This window comes from Bidens hawaiensis, unplaced genomic scaffold (assembly GCF_021521415.1).
Source record: "Bidens hawaiensis isolate Kalapana, Puna unplaced genomic scaffold, B.hawaiensis_p1.1 tig00055953_1, whole genome shotgun sequence".
In the NCBI taxonomy this organism is placed as follows: domain Eukaryota; kingdom Viridiplantae; phylum Streptophyta; class Magnoliopsida; order Asterales; family Asteraceae; genus Bidens; species Bidens hawaiensis.
In genome coordinates this window covers 52,425-64,314 of record NW_027500083.1, presented here as the reverse complement: position 1 = coordinate 64,314, position 11,890 = coordinate 52,425, and the positions used below count along the sequence as shown (strand labels likewise).

General features: G+C 35.5%; 1 pseudogene across 1 annotated transcript; it reads left to right on the top strand.

The window, feature by feature from the left end:
* The first annotated feature begins 318 nt into the window (after positions 1 to 318).
* On the top strand, positions 319 to 11,043 carry LOC143601243 (guanine nucleotide exchange factor SPIKE 1-like; annotated as a pseudogene). Its single transcript, XR_013147620.1, has 27 exons — positions 319 to 401; positions 562 to 724; positions 887 to 975; positions 1,063 to 1,175; positions 1,281 to 1,336; positions 1,427 to 1,524; positions 1,625 to 1,762; positions 1,851 to 2,162; positions 2,696 to 2,929; positions 3,150 to 3,317; positions 3,409 to 3,644; positions 3,748 to 3,817; positions 3,897 to 4,058; positions 5,233 to 5,340; positions 5,492 to 5,529; positions 5,613 to 5,757; positions 5,843 to 5,969; positions 6,054 to 6,247; positions 6,359 to 6,631; positions 6,724 to 6,834; positions 6,991 to 7,173; positions 7,314 to 7,457; positions 8,088 to 8,261; positions 8,350 to 8,697; positions 8,950 to 9,507; positions 9,586 to 10,557; positions 10,654 to 11,043. The product of XR_013147620.1 is annotated as a guanine nucleotide exchange factor SPIKE 1-like (transcript).
* The last annotated feature ends 847 nt before the right edge of the window (positions 11,044 to 11,890 follow it).

The window sequence follows — 11,890 nt, the reverse complement described above, 5'->3', positions numbered from 1 at the left end:
AGCGCGAAAGCTACATCTTGCTGGAACTCATTTCTGTTTTCTTATTTAATGATGCCTCGATTGATAGAATTTAAGTGTGATAACGTTTTAGTTTGGTAGGTTTTAGCTTTTTTAAAGTATTGTACATAAATGTAGTTCCTCATTATATTCGATATAAGAGTAGTTTCTTTTTAATTATGTGTTTTAACTTTGTTTTGGTGAGAGAACTGTTACTCTCCCCGTGCACAATTTTTTGCTTCCATCATCATGTTATGCATCCATCATGTGGAGTTTGTCATGGGATTTTTTTTTTCGCTTTTGTATGTTCTCATTTCAGGCCAGAGATCATGTCTTCTAATGGCCATTGTTTTAGAAGAAAGCCTCGCCAGCCTGTTGCTGCAGATTTGAATATTGACTCACTGGTAAGATGTGGTTATGAATCTTGTGTTATTTATTCATACTGAAGGATGTTAAGGTGGCTTTTGTTTCTAATTGAAGCTCAACAATTAACATTTGTTACCATGCCATACAAAGCCCTGTACTTCATAATGGAAAATTCATAGAAAATATGATTTTTTGCAGCTTGATGAAAATCTAGAGCAGCTGCCACATCTAAATGAACTTGTTCAGTGCTACCAAAGTGATTGGATAAAGGATGAAAACAAGTATGGGCACTATGAAAGTGTTGGCAGTATATCTTTTAAGAACCAAATATTTGAAGGGCCTGATACTGATACCGAAACAGGTAATGCATTAAAATATGAAAAGAACTATTCATTTGAACTTGAAATTACTTTTGTTTTAAAACTGTTAGAAAAATCGTATGAATAGAGTATAATATGCAATGCAAATGAAATATTGTTTTTATTATCCACATCTACCTAATTCTTGCTTTTGAACTCTGCAGAAATGCATCTTGCTAATGCTAGGCAAGATAAGATTGATGACAACAGTGATGATGATGCACCTAGTACCTCTGGTCGACAACTTACAGAGGTTATTTTCCCATTTTTTTATTTATAACAGCATGCATATTTAGAAATTAGGATAACTTTGCTGATTGAATTTTAAATTTTTATGCAGCACTATGGTGAATCCCCCCTGCCTGCGTATGAACCTGTATTTGACTGGGAAAATGAGAGGTCAATGATATTTGGACAAAGAATTCCAGAATCCAATATGCCACAGTCACCAAGGTTTAACTTTTTTCTAATTACGCACCCAATTTGAAGTTTTATTATTCCTCCTGTTACTTGTTTGTCTGTCTTATCTTTTTTCTAATTTGTATTTCATATTTGTAGTGGGTTGAAGATTTCTGTAAAAGTTCTTTCTCTGACATTTCAAGCTGGATTAGTTGGTGAGATCGTAACCATCAAATTCATCACTGATTCTTCTAATTTGTATTTCATTTTTTTAAAATCTGATATCAGCAAATTTTCTCTTGTAGAGCCGTTTTATGGTACCATATCGTTGTATAATAAAGATAAAAGAGAAAAGCTGTCGGAGGACTTCATTTTTCGTATTCTTCCATCTGAAATGCAGGATGTAAGCACCAATAACATTTTAGTTTATATATGCTTATATCTATATCTGACAATCATACCAAGAACTGACATATTTGCTATTGTTTTAACAACCTTTCCAGGCTGGCAGTTCATCTGAATCCCGTGGAGTTTTTCATTTAGACGCCCCATCATCATCTGTTTGCTTGCTTATACAATTGGAAAAGTGTGCTACTGAAGAAGGCGGAGTAACTCCATCTGTTTATTCACGCAAAGAACCAGTATGTATTAACTATTAACGACATTAATAGCCATGTCTTATTGATAAACATAATTAAAACTGTTACTGATATTACAATTATAAAATAGGTTCACTTGACAGAGAGAGAAAAGCAAAAGCTACAAGTTTGGTCTAGGATGATGCCTTACAGAGAGTCGTTTTCTTGGGCGGTTATTCCATTATTTGAAACCAACATTGGTTCAGTTTCTGGTGGTTCTGCTTCCCCTAGCAGCCCACTTGCTCATAGTTTATCAGGAGCTAGTTTGCAGGAGGGTGTTTCTGAGCCAATTTCAAAGGTCTCATTAGATGGACAAATGGGTTACTCAAGTGGAAATTCTATTGTGGTTGAAGTGTCAAACCTAAATAAAGTCAAAGAGAGCTATACCGAAGATTCACTTCAGGTATACTTAATACAATTTGTTTGAAATTAAAAGTTTTTTACTTTTATGTTTGTTACTAGAGCAAGCTAAACGGATTTCCAGATCAGAAATGAAAGGCAACAGACTTTATTTTCTTAATTGATGGAAGAAACTTTCCAAATTTGATTTAGGGTAATCTGACCTGATTACCTGGTCAAATAATGACGTGGTAGTTGACGTGTGTGTAGTTGACTATGTTGACGTTTTCTGACGTGGCATGATATGACATCTGAAAACCAGTTAACTTACAAGTTTACTGTTACTTGCCGTTATTAGTAAAATGTGAATCCCCGTTATTAGTGTGTATACTTTCTAAAATTGTTTTTGTTTGCAAACTTCTAATTTTGAATGATTTTCAATGTTCTTTTATTATTTGCTTGGAGGGTTTTGTGACTGAGACATCCAGAACTATGTAAAACATTGTTTTTATGAATTACTTTAAGGATACATATGGCTAATGTGCTGTGCAACAATTTGGTTTATAAAAATACATCTTCACAACTGATTCTTTTCAGGACCCCAAACGGAAGGTTCATAAGCCTGTGAAAGGTGTGCTACGGTTGGAAATAGAAAAGATTCAAGCTGCTAACACTGAATATGACAATGCCTCAGATGGCAGTTTAACTAATGAACATGACCATGGGGATCGACTGACTGATTCCACCATCGGTGAGTGGAGAAACATTCACTCAAATAGGCATAAAGAACAGCCTTTAAACGGGTCAGCTGCAGATGGGAATACTAATGATGTAAGTTTGACTTATTTTTTGTGTAAACACGATTTCATTCAGTTATGTTGTTTTAAGTTTATCACTGTACCATTCAGTCCTTTACTTTACGAGACTCACTAACAGGAACCTTTCATCGCATGGGGATTTCTAATGCTGCATTTTTAGTTTATACCATTCTTGTACCACAAACGTTTTTGTTCTACACGAGTTTATAATTGAATTTTGTTTGGGTTTACAGGTTCAAGCTTTTGACTTCCGAACAATGATAAGAAACGAGCCCTTTTTACAGCTTTTCCATTTTCTTTATGTCTACCCATTGACTGTCAGTTTAAGCCGAAAAAGGAATTTATTTATAAGAACTGAACTCAGAAAGGATGATGCTGATATTAGAAAACAGCCACTAGAGGTTGGTGAAAGTTTACCATATTTTACAAATTATAACTATTTTTTCTTTAAATTATTGTAAACAAAATTGAAATTTGGTTTACTTTAAACAGGCAATGTACTCAAGGGATCCAGCTGCATCCCTACAAAAATGGGCCCACACACAAGTTGCCCCTGGAAGTAGAGTGGCTTGCTACCATGATGAAATGAAAGTTTCACTTCCTTCTATGTGGACCCCACAACATCACCTTCTGTTCACCTTTTTCCATATAGACCTTCAAACAAAGTTGGAAGCTCCTAAACCAGTAGTTATTGGATATGCAGCTCTTCCATTATCAACACATGCTCAGTACGTGTTTTGTTTATAATTTTATGTGATTACGATAACACGATTATTTATCCTATTACTTGTTAAACTTTAAGGCAACTTGACCATACTTTTTTTTGCCTAGGTTAAGATCTGACATTACTCTACCAATCATGAAAGAGCTAGTTCCACACTATCTTCAAGACAGTAGCAAGGTAGGCTACCTTCTGTATGAAATATTTTGTACATTTTTGTTATCATTATTGTTTAAAGTTTATCCTCTACCTTTTATAGGAGAGGCTGGATTACTTGGAAGATGGGAAAAGTGTTTTCCGCTTACGTTTACGACTGTGTTCATCATTGTACCCTATCAGCGAGCGCATTAGAGATTTTTTTCTTGAATATGACAGACACACTCTTCGTACAAGCCCACCTTGGGGTTCTGAACTCCTTGAGGTACTCTTTATTCTTTTTTATTTTTAATATAATATAACAGTTATTTATTTCTGTTCTTGCTACCAACTGAGATAAGGTAATATTACATCAAGGAGTTTTAAACCTTCTCTTATCTGTATTTATGCAATAAAAGCACACCTTAGGCAGCATTTGACTCATTTGACCCGGCCTAAGAGATAAAAGCGAATAGCCCAAGTCGACCCTGTCATAGGTAAACAGGTTGAAACTGCCACTTCTAATCCTGTGTGTATAATGCAAGGGCCTTTATTAGATTATTAGTGCAATATAAATGTATTAATTTTTTGTTCATTATTGCATCTATTTCATCATTCAGACTGCAGAAGAATTCTTCTTCTATGGATAGACCAGTTTACTATCAAAACAATCTAGGGAATACCAACAAAAGAGCAAGCAATCTGATTAATTATGCTCTCATTCTCAACTTTTATGTATGATAAAATGACATCAATTGGTATCATTAAAGTAAAAGCATGATTCAGTGTTTCAACATAAAATTAAGTGAAAAATGAAATCTGATTAATTATGCTCTCATTCTCAACTTTTATGTATGATAAAATGACATCAATTGGTATCATTAAAGTAAAAGCATGATTCAGTGTTTCAACATAAAATTAAGTGAAAAATGAAATGCTTCCAAAATGGTGATCTGTGACAACCTTGGAGATATTGGTGTTTACATGGTCAGAACATTTGTGTCCCCTTTGGGCTTGAAACTTACTCTGTAGATTTATGTTCGGAACATGAACTGTCATGTAAATGTTGAAAATATTGGATGCTGAGTTAGTTATAGCAGTTTTCCCTCTTCTAAGTTTTTTCATTACTTTCCAATTCATCTGTCGGTTACGTAATTGGTCTGATGGTTAACTGTAAAGTTATCATGTCTGTTACTTACTTTACTATTAAGTCCATAGTGGTTATTGTACAATTAAAATTCGTAGCCTTAATACAACTCTTCTTTAGTTTTCTTGATCAAATAACATTTAGTAAAATCAACACTAAGCTTTGCTAAAAAGTAAAACATGTTTTGTGTTGAAAGAATGTTAATTCTTCTATGTGTATGCATGTTAAATGAGATTTTGTATGTTGCAGTATTCTATTGTAAGTTGACTATTTAAAATCTAACATCCATTGTAAATTTGTAATTCTTTTTCAGGCAATCAACAGTTTGAAAAATGTTGATTCAACTGCTCTGCTGCAGTTTCTTCACCCCATATTAAATATGCTTCTCCATCTTATTGGCAATGGTGGAGAAACTCTTCAGGTTTGCCAATTTACTTTTTCCTAAAATATTAATGAATTTATCACCATTTTCTGCTGCTTGGTTTCTGCCTTGCATATATAATCATCATAACAGAGTGAAATCATGTTTACCGTCGGTATTTGATCTAGGTCTATTATTTGTATTCTCACAGGTTGCTGCTTTCAGAGCAATGGTTAATATTTTGACACGGTATGCAATTCTGAAAATTCTCACATGATTGTGATATTTTATCTTTTAATAACGTAAAATGCTGCATATCTTGTTTTTTGTAGAGTACAGCAAGAGTCGGTTGATGAAGCTGAAAGAAATATCTTTCTGGTAAACTATGTGGATTATGCTTTTGATGATTTTGGCGGTCTACAAGCTCCAGTATATCCTGGTTTGTCAACTGTGTGGGGAAGTCTGGCTCGTAGCAAGGTAAATATTGTGTTTATTTATTTACCATCATGGGTTTTTTGGAGGCAAGGATCTTTATTTATATATGTATCTATTTACATTGCAGGCCAAAGGCTACCGGGTTGGACCAGTATATGATGATGTATTGTCAATGGCTTGGTTTTTCCTTGAATTAATTGTAAAGTTAATGGCCCTAGAACAGACCCGACTGATGTATGAAAATCTGCCTCTAGGTAATATTCTATAAAAATAAAATACTAATATGAAAATCGGCTCCATAATCAGTTGAAACCTACTCTCATTGATGTGTGCTGCAGGTGAAGATATCCCACCAATGCAGTTAAAAGAGAGTGTATTTAGGTGCATCATGCAATTATACGACTGCCTTTTGACAGAAGTGCATGAACGATGTAAACGAGGGTTAAGTTTAGCAAAACGTTTAAACAGCAGTTTGGCTTTCTTTTGTTATGATCTTTTGTCAACCATTGAGCCTCGCCAAGTTTTTGAATTGGTTAGTATCTTCATACATCTTAATTAGCCATAGTTTAAGTATCTGTTATTATATTATTAGTTTATTACAATTTAAACAATTAAGTATATATATTGAGTTTTCTCATTGTAGGTATCCTTGTACTTGGATAAGTTCTCTGGTGTTTGTCAACCAGTGTTGCATGATTGCAAACTTACCTTTTTACAAATAATCTGTGATCATGATCTGTTTGTTGAAATGCCTGGACGGGATCCTTCTGATCGGTATATATATAATTTTTGTTGATATTGTAAAATATCTCGGGACATAACATTTGCTTTCTATTACAAGAACTACCTTTCATCTCTGTTAATTCAAGAACTTTTTCTAACTTGGGATCATGATGATTTATCTCAACGAGCCAAAGTGAGTATAATAATAGTCAAATCTTTTTATAAACATATCCTTTCCAATAAACCAGTGTTGTCCCTCATTGTTTTCTGATTTTGTGTTTCTAGGCAGCTAGGATTTTGGTAGTCCTCTTATGCAAGCATGAATTTGATTCCCGTTACCAGAAGCCAGAGGATAAATTGTATATTGCTCAATTATATTTTCCACTTGTGGGGCAGGTAATTAATATAACTCTTTTTTATGGCAAATTTATTTAGCATGCATGCATATATGCCATTAATGTCTTGTCGCTTCATGAGTTAAAGTGCAAGTGAGATGCATAAGGTGAAGTCGTGAAGATTTATTAATGCAATTTTATTTCCTCTAATGTGCAGATACTTGATGAAATGCCAGTATTTTATAACCTGAGCGCTGTTGAAAAACGTGAAGTGTTGATTGTAGTTTTGCAAATATTAAGAAATTTGGATGATGCATCACTTGTGAAGGCTTGGCAGCAGAATGTTGCTCGAACAAGACTGTTTTTCAAGCTACTTGAGGACTGCTTAGTTCTTTTTGAGGTTAGTCTTCACTACCAAAAGTTATCTAAGGAAAATAGTTGTATTTTATTGATTTGACATTTGTGATACTTTTGAGATATGCTATACCGTGTCTTGTTGCTTGTTTACTTTTCTAAAGGACTTTTGTCACACAAATGCAGCACAAAAAAAGTGTTGATAGCATGCTTATTGGCGGCAGTTCTAGGAGCCCAATTGCTGACGCACCTATGTCTCCCAAGTACTCTGACAGGCTTTCTCCTGCCATTAATCAGTATCTATCTGAGGCATCTCGTCAGGAAGTTCGGGTATATAATGTTATATTGTTTTTTCATTTGTACAGTCATTTTTTGAGTTCTTGGTAAATTCTTGTTTATAGAAGTGATAATGTGTGAAGGCCATCCACATATGTATGTTAGGTTTTTATATACCAAATTAAGTCAAGAACATGCCTAACGGCGGGAAAGCTTTTAAAAGTTATGGAAAGAGACAAGTACCATTGTATTAATCATCAAGAAGCGGCTATTCGATGCAAAAAAAAACTTAGGTGTTTTTTTGTCATTTTACAATTTTTGAGCATGTTCTTGACTGGATTTGGTATAAACTTAGGCGGCCTATGAAATAGTTTTAATCTATTGGGTGGACTTCATGAAAAAAGTTGAATGCTTGGGTGGCTTCTACATGCATTATCCCCAAAATTTAATAGGTAAAATTTCCAAAACGAGCGTTTTTTTGTGAAATGTGACAGTATGTTTAAACTTGCTTATTTGACCTTTAAATAATCAGTTTAATTTTAGCAAAGTATGAGACTGACTATCCAAGTTGGATTTTTTGACCTTTAAATCTGATTATTGAGATTTAATGTTGCAAGAAATAGTCAAAATATAGTATTATTGATCATTGTGGTTTATGTTTTTAACTTGTTGACATTAACTCAGCCGCAAGGTGCATCTGAGAATGGGTACTTATGGCAGAGGGCAAACTCCCAGCTAAGCTCCCCTAGCCAACCGTTTTCCTTAAGAGAAGCTCTTGCTCAAGCACAATCTTCTAGAATTGGAGCTTCAAGCCTAGCACTCAGGGAATCTCTACATCCAGTTTTAAGGCAAAAGCTTGTATGTTATCTTAACTCCACCGATTCCGGAATTATGATAAAACTTATGTCACTTATAGGTGATGAATGATGGTATTATTTTGTTTCAGGAACTTTGGGAAGAAAACCTTAGTGCTGCCATCAGTCTTCAAATCCTGGAAATAACCGAGAAGTTTTCTAAAGCTTCTGCATCACATGATATTGCAACCGATTATGGGAAATTGGATTGCATTACATCCATATTTACCAGTATATTCTCACACAGTCAATCATTGGCATTCTGGAAAGCACTATTTCCAGTATTCAACAGTGTGTTTCAGCTTCACGGGTCCACATTAATGGCAAGGGAAAATGACGGTTTCTTAAAGCAAATTGCTTTCCATCTTCTTAGACTTGCTGTTTTTCGTAACGAAAATATCAGGAAAAGAGCTGTTGTTGGTTTGCAGATCCTCGTTAGGGTATGCATACACTGTTTGTTTTTAATCACTAAGGGGGTGTTTGGGATTCCTTATTTTGGCCTCATTATGACTTTTTAACTTTTTGAAAAGTTAAATGATGTTTGGGAGTCCTTATGGTGTGAGTGGAGAAGTTGCGTAAGTTACAATTTTGTAACTTATGACTTTTCCATAAGTCATAAGGTGGCCAAAATAAGGAATCCCAAACACCCCCTACTTGTTATTTAATCTTAATTGCATGCTTTCTTTTGGCAGAGCTCGTTCTCTCACTTCACACAAACAGCAAGATTAAGGGCCATGCTTACGATTACATTATCAGAACTTATGTCAGATGTCCAAGTAACTCAAATGAAGTCAGACGGAACACTTGAAGAAAGTGGTGAAGCACGTCGTCTTAGAAAATCACTAGAAGAAATGGCTGACGAAAGCAAAAGTCAAAACTTATTAAAGGAATGCGGGCTTCCAGAAACTACACTCGTTGACATTCCAGAAGGGTCAACAGAAAGTCGTTGGTCATGGCCAGAAGTCAAATTTTTATCCAATAGTCTTCTTCTGGCATACTTCACATTATTTCTTACAAATGAGTCGATTCAAGATACATTTCTTATTACTTGGTTGATTATGCAGGGATCACTTATGAACACAGATAGATACGCTGCAGCAGAAAGTTTTTATAAACTTGCAATGGCATTTGCTCCAGTGCCAGATCTTCATATAATGTGGTTACTGCATTTATGTGATGCACATCAAGAGATGCAATCATGGGCTGAAGCTGCACAGTGTGCTGTTGCTGTTGCTGGTTTTGTAATGCAGGTCAATAGCTACCAAAACATTAGAATTAATATTATATTTTTTAAAATAAGTTATTTAATATAAAACTTTCTTTTGCAGGCTCTTGTAAGCAGAAATGATGGAGTCTGGAGCAATAGCCATGTAACCGCACTGCGCAAGATATGTCCTATGGTCAGCACTGAGATCACATCTGAAACCTCAGCAGCAGAAGTTGAAGGATATGGTGCTTCAAAACTGACCGTTGATTCAGCGGTAAAATATTTACAGCTGGCAAACAATTTGTTCTCTCAAGCCGAATTACATCATTTTTGTGGGTCCATTTTAGAACTCGTGATTCCAGTTTACAAAAGCAGATCTTATGGACTACTTGCCAAATGTCACAGTACGCTAACTAACGTTTATGAATCAATCTTAGAACAAGAATCAAGCCCGATTCCGTTCATAGACGCCACATATTATCGTGTGGGATTTTATGGTGAAAAGTTTGGAAAACTCGATAAAAAGGAATATGTATACCGAGAGCCTCGTGATGTAAGATTAGGTGACATAATGGAAAAACTTAGTCATATATATGAATTAAGAATGGACGGTAATCACACGTTACATATAATTCCCGACTCCCGACAAGTAAAAGCTGAAGAGTTACAACCCGGCGTCTGCTATCTGCAAATCACAGCTGTTGATCCGGTAATGGAAGATGAGGATCTTGGAAGTAGAAGGGAGAGGATATTCTCTCTTTCTACTGGTTCGGTTCGGGCTCGTGTTTTTGATCGATTCTTGTTTGATACTCCTTTTACTAAAAATGGAAAAACTCAAGGTGGGTTGGAAGACCAATGGAAAAGACGAACCGTGGTTCAAACCGAGGGCTCGTTTCCTGCTTTAGTCAACCGGCTTTTGGTTATTAAATCTGAATCACTTGAGTTTTCACCTGTGGAGAATGCTATTGGTATGATTGAAACCCGAACTGCTGCATTAAGAAATGAACTCGAAGAGCCACGTAGCTCGGATGGTGATCAGCTTCCGCGTCTCCAGAGTTTACAAAGGATACTTCAGGGTTCGGTTGCAGTTCAAGTGAGTCTACTTTCAGCTCGTCTAACCTATTTGACACATTCAAAATTGCCACCTGTAACTAATGCTAATTAACGACTAATTTATGTGTGTGTGTAGGTTAACAGTGGAGTACTTAGTGTGTGCACAGCTTTCTTATCAGGGGAGCCTGCAACGCGACTCAGGTCACAAGAATTGCAGCAACTGATTGCTGCTTTACTTGAATTCATGGCAGTCTGTAAGCGTGCAATACGAGTGCATTTTAGGCTTATTGGTGAGGAAGATCAAGATTTCCACACACAACTGGTCAATGGTTTTCAGTCGCTTACTGCCGAGTTGTCACATTACATCCCTGCAATTTTATCAGAGCTTTGATTGTATTGTATGTGTGAGCCTAAAGTTGTTTGGTGTTTTACATTTTTAGTTCGTATGTTCGTATATCATGATTGATAAATGATAATGTGTGATTTCTAGGTTTCATGGATTTTGTTAGAATATTTTGTAATTGTATATTTTTTTCGCTTACAAACTTGGCTTGCATTATTTGTGTGTTTAGTTTTCCGAATAATATATTTGGTTTTATTGCTGGTTTCACTTTCATGTTCATATAGAGTAACAGGAATGTTATGTTGACATTGAACATGATATTCAAGCTGGAAGCGGCTTCCTTGGTAGGGATTCTAAGGCTGGTTGTTGTAGAGAAGGGCTCTAAAGTGCCACGCCACTGCCATGTAGGTGGTGGGGCTTTAATCAACCCATCCGTTAACTCGCATGTTATCGTTTAACTAGACATTAAATAAAAACAAAAAAGAAAAAAGTGTGATTGGTTATTAGGGGTGACCTCATCATTTCCTTGTTAAAAGCCCAGTTACCCGGCTATCTGGTGCCCCTTAACACCTCGGCGGTGTAGCCTACATTAAGGCCTGGCCACCTTAATTTTGCCGCCCCACAACAAATAGCCTAAGGGATGAGCCCATGTCCCTGGAAGATGGTGGTGTAACTATTGGCAAACAAGTTAGAGTTTTCATTTGTATAACTATGGAATTGTTGAGAGTTAGAGTCATTGAATGACAACCATCAGTTGAAACATTGTGATAGTTCGTCCCCTATATAAGAAATGATTTTTTTCCCTAGTACATTTTCTTTATAATATATATTCTTATCCATTCTTCTTATTCTCTATGAATTACCTGATTGAACTTTCACGAGTAGCAACGATATACATCAATCTTATGGGATTTGTACGCGATTCATAAAAGATATTTAGGCATACACAAATTTCTATAAAACACACAACACTATTGGAGTTGAATGTGAACGTAATTTAGAATTTCGGTATGTTTGATTAAAGCTTGAA